The sequence below is a fragment of the Myotis davidii genome, unplaced genomic scaffold, assembly GCF_000327345.1.
Source record: "Myotis davidii unplaced genomic scaffold, ASM32734v1 scaffold2569, whole genome shotgun sequence".
NCBI classification, from domain to species: Eukaryota; Metazoa; Chordata; class Mammalia; order Chiroptera; family Vespertilionidae; genus Myotis; species Myotis davidii.
This window is the reverse complement of record NW_006300150.1, coordinates 38,691-46,564: the sequence shown is the minus strand read 5'-3', so window position 1 is coordinate 46,564 and position 7,874 is coordinate 38,691. Positions and strand designations below refer to the sequence as shown.

Below are 7,874 nucleotides of genomic sequence, written 5' to 3'. Positions count from 1 at the left end.
AAGAGGGCAGAGATCCTAAGAGTATGTTTCTCTGTTAGAATCAAGGTGTTGGCACACACTTTCCAACACCTTAAGCCATTTGGTCTAGTGATTAAACACATAGACTATAATACCAGACCACCGCCTCTGCTACTCACTGGTCATGTGACTATAGGGAAGCCCCTTGTGATTTTAGTGCCCCTAGTATGTTTTGGCTGCCAGAATTAAATTAATTAATTTTTAGTTAACATATAGGTACTAGAGGCCCGATGCATGAAATTCGTGCAAGAGTAGGCCTTCCTTCCCCTGGCTGCCGGCACCGGCTTCCCTCTGGCACCCCGGACCCGGGCTTCCCTCACAGCCCCAGCTTCGTCTGGAAGGACATCCGGTCTAACTAGCATATTACGCTTTTATCATTAGAGAAGATAGGCTTTAGCCAAATGTTTCAAATGCTTTGGTTGTCACGTAGTTTATAGTGAAAGATTAAGGAAGTACGTTAGTCATGTTCTAAAGGACTGCATGTAAAGCAAGTTCCAGAAGAGATGTGTAACAGTAGACTTTGCTCCAGATTGGGGCTGGGAGTGCTGTGGAGCCAGACCAGGATCAAAGGCAAGTCAGAGGCTGTCCATTGGGACTTGTGGGAGCCGGCAGGGGATCGGGAGGAATAACCAGGGAGGAGAAGGGAGGAGCCTTTGAGCAGAGAACTGCCTCCTCTCTACCCATCCCTGCCGTCCACTTGACTGCAGCCCCGGAGGAGTGAGGTAGTAATAACGATATCTGTGACGCAGTTGAATGCCCACTGTGCCGGGCATTGTTTTGGGTGCTCCGTGTGTGTTACCTCATGTGACGTTCTCGGTATACCTCTGATGACGTACTTTGACCTTGCTTTATAGGCGAAGAAACTGAGGCACAGACAATGAAGCAACCTTTACACCAGCGAGGAACCTAACAACGTTCAAGTTACTAAGTGCTTTTTCAAACCCTGGGTGTCAGTAAGAACAGAGGCAAATGTGATGCCCTTGGGTGTTAACTCTTGCACTTAAGTTAACACATTTACTTCCTCTTCTTTCCTCCTTATTTTTGTTAATTCTCTCTGTTGCTTTTACAGCCTATATTTTAAACCTCCCCAAACCCTGTTGGAATAGAAAAGGGTGTTTCTAGGAGGCCTGACTCCAAGATCACCCTCAGTTTCCCAGGAAGAAGAGGGAGGAAGCCGGGGCACATGCTCTCTTCGGAAGTAATGTTGACGCAGTGGCCTGGCCATGTTTTAGAGTTACTGGAATCTGTTCTTTTGGGACTTCTCAAAAAAGGAACTCTGTCTTGTACCCACCGATGGCCAAATCCTACAGGCAGTCGGTTCAAAATGCTGTCTCAAGGACCACACGTCATCATCACCACCACCCTTTCCCACCTGCCACCTGCCCTGGGTGTGACCAGCTTCCGTCTTCAAACATTTCCTCCTTCCCCATGAAACAGGACTGGGCACCCAGTATCCATGGCTCTGCCCCGAAAGGTCCACTGAAATGTCCAGACAGAGAGAGCATGGAGTGGGAGGCGCGTCCAAGCACCCAGACAGCCAAGCTGTAATGGGGAGGCGCGTCCATGCACCCAGACAGCCAAGCTGTAATGGGGAGACTCACTGGTTGGAGTGGTTTCAGGCCAGCGTCCCACAGCAACAAAGAGCTGGGTTTTGGCTGTGCCAGGCAAACTGGTCTGTTCCTCCACCAACACAAGGCGTGGGGGGTTGGCCCACCAGCCCCAGACTTCATGTGCCTCCTCCCTGACTGCTCATCACCTGGTCCCTTCCCTTTGGGGTTTGAATTCACACATTTGGGTGTGAGGTGTCACAGGACCCAGACAGAGGGGGCAGAAGCACAGCTCTTAGAGCTTGAAACAGCCCCGACGCGTCCGGTCCCCCGGAGCCAGCTGCAGGACAGCCCCGTGTCCTGAACGAGTCTTCAGAACGACTTCTCTGGAGACCTAAACCGAGACCCTGTTTTCTCCAGCCCGGGCTCTCAGCTCAGACCAGGAAAGGAGGGAAGGGCAACTGCTGGAAACTCAGCAACTGCGTGTGATGAAGATCCTGCGGCAGAAGCAGGGAGGGTCAGCTCACTGCCGCCACACCCAGGACATGTGGTTTTAGGCTGAGAAAGTGAGTGGGTAGCAGGACGTGAGTCATTCCCACAGCCGGCCCGGGAGGAGGTAGAGGGCAACAACTTCAGGCACTCCATCACTTTCCCTAGTTCTTCTCCTCATTTACTCATTCATTCATTCAACAAATAGTCTGCTGTGGATTTAATCTATCAACAAGATTGACCAGCCCATGCCCTCGCAAAACACAACTCCTTCCACCTGGAAGTTCACACTGAGGACCAGCCATAAACATCACCACCCGGGAGGCAAAGTCAACCTTCCTCTCCCACCAAACCACCCACTCCTGAATCCAGCCACACAGCTCGTCTTCCCGGACACCCTTACGTATCCGTCCCTCTCCCAGCAAACATTTCCAGAGCACAAGGGATTGTGCCAGGACACGCGTCCCACAGTCCACCCACACTGCTGTCCTCAGGACCCCCTATCCCGCTCCGAGCCCCTCACTCATCTGCACCCTCAGCTGGAGAAAGCTCTCTGAGGACAGCCCGTCAGGGTTTGATGGACAACACTGGAGAAAAACTGCCTGTCTTAGGGGAGTTACCCGAGTCTGGGCCTGCACCTCAGCTTTGCAGGCCCAGAAATGCAGGTGTTTGAGGGCTCAAAGAGGGACTTGAGCTGTTGGGAACTGCCTCATGGGTGAGTCCAGTTCTGAGCAGAAGCTAATATCCTCATTTTCCGTGGGAAAATCCCTGCCTAGGCCGTGCTGCTCAAAGGGTGGTCCGCCGGCCAGCAGCAAGGAGGTTGCAGAATCCCAGGCCCCATCCAGACCTACTGAGGCAGAATCTGCATTTAGATCAGGCCCCCTGTGGTTCACATGCACATTTCAGACTGAGAAGCAATTGCTGTCATGCTAAATGACCAACATGTTCTGAGAAATGTGTTGCTGGGTGATTTCGTCATTGTGTGAACATCATACAGTGCACTTACACAGGCCTGGGTGGTATCACCTACTACACACCTGGGCTGTATGGTGTAATTTATTGCTCTCAGGCTACAAACCTGTAGCCTGTTACTGTACTGAATACTGCAGGCAACTGTAATACAATGGTATTCATGTATCTAAAAACAGAAAAACCCTGGCCAGCATTCTCAGTGGTTAGAACATTGGCCCACTCACCGAAGGGTCTCAGGTTTGATTCGTAGTCGAGGGCATATATCTGGTGGTAGGTTCCATCCTCAGCCCCAGTCGAGGCACATATAGGAGGCAACCAATCGATGTGTCTCTCTCATATTTCTCTCTCTCTCTCTCTCTCTCTCTCTCTCTCTCTCTCTTCCTGTCCCTTCCTCCTTTCCACTCTCTCTAAAAATCAATGGAAAAGATATCCTTGGGTGAGGATTAGCAACAACAGAAAAAAGTAGAAAAGGTACCATAAAATACAATAACACAGATAAAAATTGGGACACCTGTACAGGGCACTCTCCATGAATGGAGCTCCAGGACTGAAGTTGCTGGGTGAGTGGGTGAAGGAGTGGTGAGTGCATGTGAAGGCTGGGACGTTGCTGGACACTACTACAGCCTTTATACACACAGACACTTGGGCTAAACTAAGCTCATCAAACATAGTTTTCTTTCTTGAATAAGTTAACCTCGGCATACTGTAACTGTTTAACTTTATCAACTTTTACATTTTTTAACTTTTCGACTCTTGTAATAACACACTTTATATTTTTTAATATATTTTATTGATCCTTTACAGAGAGGAAGGGAGAGAGATAGAGAGTCAGAAACATCGATGGGAGAGAAACATCAATCAGCTAGCTGCCTTCTGCACACTCCCCACTGGGCATGCGCCCGCAACAAAGGCACATGCCCTTAACCGGAATCGAACCTGGGACCCTTGAGTCCGCAGGCCGACGCTCTATCCACTGAGCCAAACCGGCTAGGGCTAATAACACAGTTTAAAGCGCAAACATACAGCTGTACGAACATATTTTTTAATTTATATTCTTATAAGCTTTTTTTCTACGTTTTTATTTTTTTTATTTTTTAAACTTCTATCCACTGAGCCAAATCGGCTAGGGCCAATAACACAGTTTAAAGCGCAAACATTATACAGCTGTACGAACATATTTTTTGTTTAGATTCTTATAAGCTTTTTTCTACTTTATTTTATTTTTTTTACTTTTTAAACTTTTTGTTAAAAACTAAGACACAGACACTCACATGAGCCTAGGGCCCCAGGGTCAGGATCACCAGTGTTACTGTCTGGCACCTCCCGTCAGTCCCACTGGAAGGTCTTGAGGGGCAGTCGCAGGCTGGGAGCTGTGGCCTCCCCGGATAACAGGCCTCCTAGAACCCTCCTGAGGGACCTGCCTGAGGCTCCTCTTGGGGAGGTGCTTGCTTGCTTTGCTCCTCCTTCTCATCCTAGCTTTGCTGTAAGCAGATGCTGCTCCATGCACATTCCTCTCTATGAACACAAACCTGCCCGTTTGGGGTCCATGTTTTCATGCTTTCTAAGGAGCTTGTGGAGGTCTGCAAAAGCTTCCGTGAAACCCTTTACTGTGCATGTCCTTGGGGGTTCTACCGTTTCCCTTTCTCTTGCCTCTTCAGCCATGTGCTCCTGTGTGCGCTACAACACGGCATCCTGTTTTACAGCACTTTTTAAAAAAAAATCCTCACCAAGGATATTTTTTCCAATGATTTTAAGAGAGGGTGAAAAGGAGGGAGTGGGCGGAGAGAGGGGGGGAGAGAGAGAGAGAGAGAGAGAGAGAGACAACAATTGGTTGCCTCCAGCACGCTCTCTACCTGGGCCGGGGATCAAACCTGCAATCCAGGTATGGGCCCTTGATCAGGAATTGCAACCATGACCCTTCTGTGCACGCTATAATCACTGAGCAACATGGGCCATGGCAGCACATTTTTTTATTAAGTGGAAAATGTACATGTTAAAATAATGATAAAATTATAGCATAGTGAGTACACTAACCATTAGATAGTTGTTTATTATCATTATCAAGTATCATGCACTGCACATCATTGTATGTGCTGCACTTTTATACGACGATCAGCGCTGTATTGTCTACACCAGCTTCCCCATACCCCCATGAGCAATGACGTTACAAAGGCTGGTATCACTAGGCAATAGGAAGTTGGTTTGTTTTGTTTTAATCCTCACCCAAGGAAATGTGAGAGAAACACATCAATTGGTTGCCCCCTGCACACGCCCTGACCAGGACCCAGGCTGGGGAGAAGTCTGCAACCGAGGTACATGCCCTTGACCGGAATCGAACCCAGGACCCTTTGGTCAGTAGGCCAACGCTCTATCCACTGAGCCAAACTGGCCAGGGCAGGATTACAGATCCCCTGTAATCTTATGAGACTACCATTGTATATGCAGTAAGTTGTTGATGCAATGACATGACTGTACAAGAATAAAGATTCTTGTTACCTAGTAAGTTTAGAAACTACCTTACCACATTATTTTTCAGTCCAGTGTTGAAAACCACCACTCTTGTCCATGAAGTCCCATTTCCCTGAGCAAGCACTCCTTCCATTTTAGCTGAGAGGCTCAGCATGTGGCTCTGGGTTAGAATCATGCTCCATTGCTGCTCTGACCTTGGGCAGATACAGAACTTCTCTGTGCCTCACATTTCTCCTCAGTCTAGGGGAGGTAACAGGGTGGCACAGGATTAAGTAAGTAACGTGCTTAGTACTGGACCTGGCCTTCAGCAAGCAGTCAATACATTGGGGTGCAAAATGGGTTTGAGTGTCCCCAGGTTTTCTATAAACTACACTTACCATCTTTTAGGATGGAGGGCTTCTGTAACTGGTGGTCTCATCCACTATGGGCAGATCCTTCCCAGTTTCATTTTCCAAAAGTGACTTTATTCCTGAGGGCAACTCACTGTTACCCCAAAATATATCCATTTTATGGCTGTCCCCTTCACTATTCCACACCCACCATCTGCAGGGAATTGGGGTTTTACTTTTATTTTTTTAAATATATTTTACTGTTTTTTTACAGAGAGGAAGGGAGAGGGATAGAAAGTTAGAAACATCGATGAGTTAGAAACATTGATCAGCTGTCTCCTGCACGTCCCCATCTGGGGATGTGCCCGCAACCAAGGTACATGCCCTTGACCGGAATCGAACCTAGGACCCTTCGGTCCACAGGCCAATGCTCTATCCACTGAGCCAAAACCGGTCAGGGCAGGAATTAAACTTTTAAACTGTGACCCTGGATAATGCCTCTGACGATGATTTATAAAAACCTTAAGTTGTGTGTAGGGCTCTTCCCCTTCCGATTCCAGGTGCCTTCAAAGCTTTGTCCACTTCCCTTCACAGCTGGGTGATGTAGGCAGAGCCAGAGTTATGCCCATTGAACAGGGAAGTGAGTGCCAAGAGCCCTCGGCCACCCAGGGAGCAGGAGTCGCCTGGGCCTGGCACAGTGGCCCCGGCAGCCACTCAGCGAGTGAATGGCCCCAGGCCCAGCATGCTTCCCACTGCCCTGTGTTGCCTCCGACTTAAACTATGTAGTGACTCAGGCCAGAGGAGCTTTCAGGCCAGATAAGGGAGAGAGGAAGGAAGGAAGGAGAGGGTACCGCACGCTCTAGGATGACCTCATTGCAAATATTCGGTCCCATTGTCTGTGTATATTTATCAGACGTGTGTTCTGCCTATTTAGTTCACACAGTGTGGTTACTGGAACTAGCAGGCTCACTGGTTTGTGCTTGTGCTAAAAATGCCACCAAACAGAAGAGTATAAGTTAAAAGTGCCCACCCTTAGAACCCCAACTTTCTAATCTAAGCCCCAAACAGCTATTAACAGTTCTTGTGAGCTCATCAACTTGTACATTAAACATGTGCAGATTTTTGTATGTCAATCACACATACAAATCACACAGTAAAGTGGTTTTTAAAAATTTTCTTCCAGGTGGCTCCGTGGCACAATGGATAGCGCATCGGACTTCTAAAAATTTTCTTCCCTGGCTGCGCAGCTCAGTTGGTTAGAGCGTCATCCCAATACCCCAGGGTGTGGGTTCAGTTCCCAGTCAGGGCACGTACAAGAGTCAACCAATTAAAGCATAGTTAAGTGGAACAACCAATTGCTGTCTCTCGCTCTTTCTGTGTGATGTGTGTGTATGTGTGTGTGTTCCTCTTCTCTCTAAAAATCAATACATAAAATAATTTTTTAAATTCCTGTGATGCACACAGACCAACACATAAGGTATTTATACTTTTCTGTACTAGACACCATTTTTCTTTTTCCCGTCGAATGACCTCATGCTGTGCACAGGCACGCAACGTGCTCCTTTCACTTGGCCTTGTCTCAGACGCCTTTGCTTGTCGCTGGGCACAGAGCTCCCGATTCTCGTCTCTTCGCATCTGCACCGCAGCCCACGATAAAGCGGGTGTCCTAGCGTGAGGTTCATGAGCTGGTTCACGGGCTCCGTGAACGTTTCCACTTGTGTGGCATTGCCAGACCCCACCAGCTACACACCCAACCGCGTAGACGAGTTTCAGGCCGGGGTGCTCAGATCCTCAGGTCACATGTGCTCAGAGCCTCCTGCCCACTCACAGCTCCTCCATCAGCACCAGCCTCGCTCTTCACGCTCAGAGGGGAAGACATTTCCCTCCTCCTCCCCTTTGTTCTTCTCTTTCCTGCACTGACCAGTCTCTCCCTTCACACTGTCCCTCCCACTTTCATGAAGTCCTCTCCTTAGTCCAGCGGTTCTCAACCTGTGGGTCGCAACCCCTTTGGGGGTCAAAAGACCCTTTCACAGGGGCGCCTAAGACCTTG

The 7,874-nt window shown here is 48.6% G+C and overlaps 1 long non-coding RNA gene across 1 annotated transcript in view; it reads left to right on the top strand.

Annotated features, from left to right (window-relative positions):
* Positions 1 to 7,874, top strand: part of LOC107185092 — a 16,767-nt gene that overhangs the window by 3,375 nt on the left and 5,518 nt on the right. Inside the window, exon 2 of the long non-coding RNA XR_001516012.1 lies at positions 1,683 to 1,690. This is a non-coding gene — a long non-coding RNA (uncharacterized LOC107185092). The remainder of the gene's footprint in view (positions 1 to 1,682; positions 1,691 to 7,874) is intronic.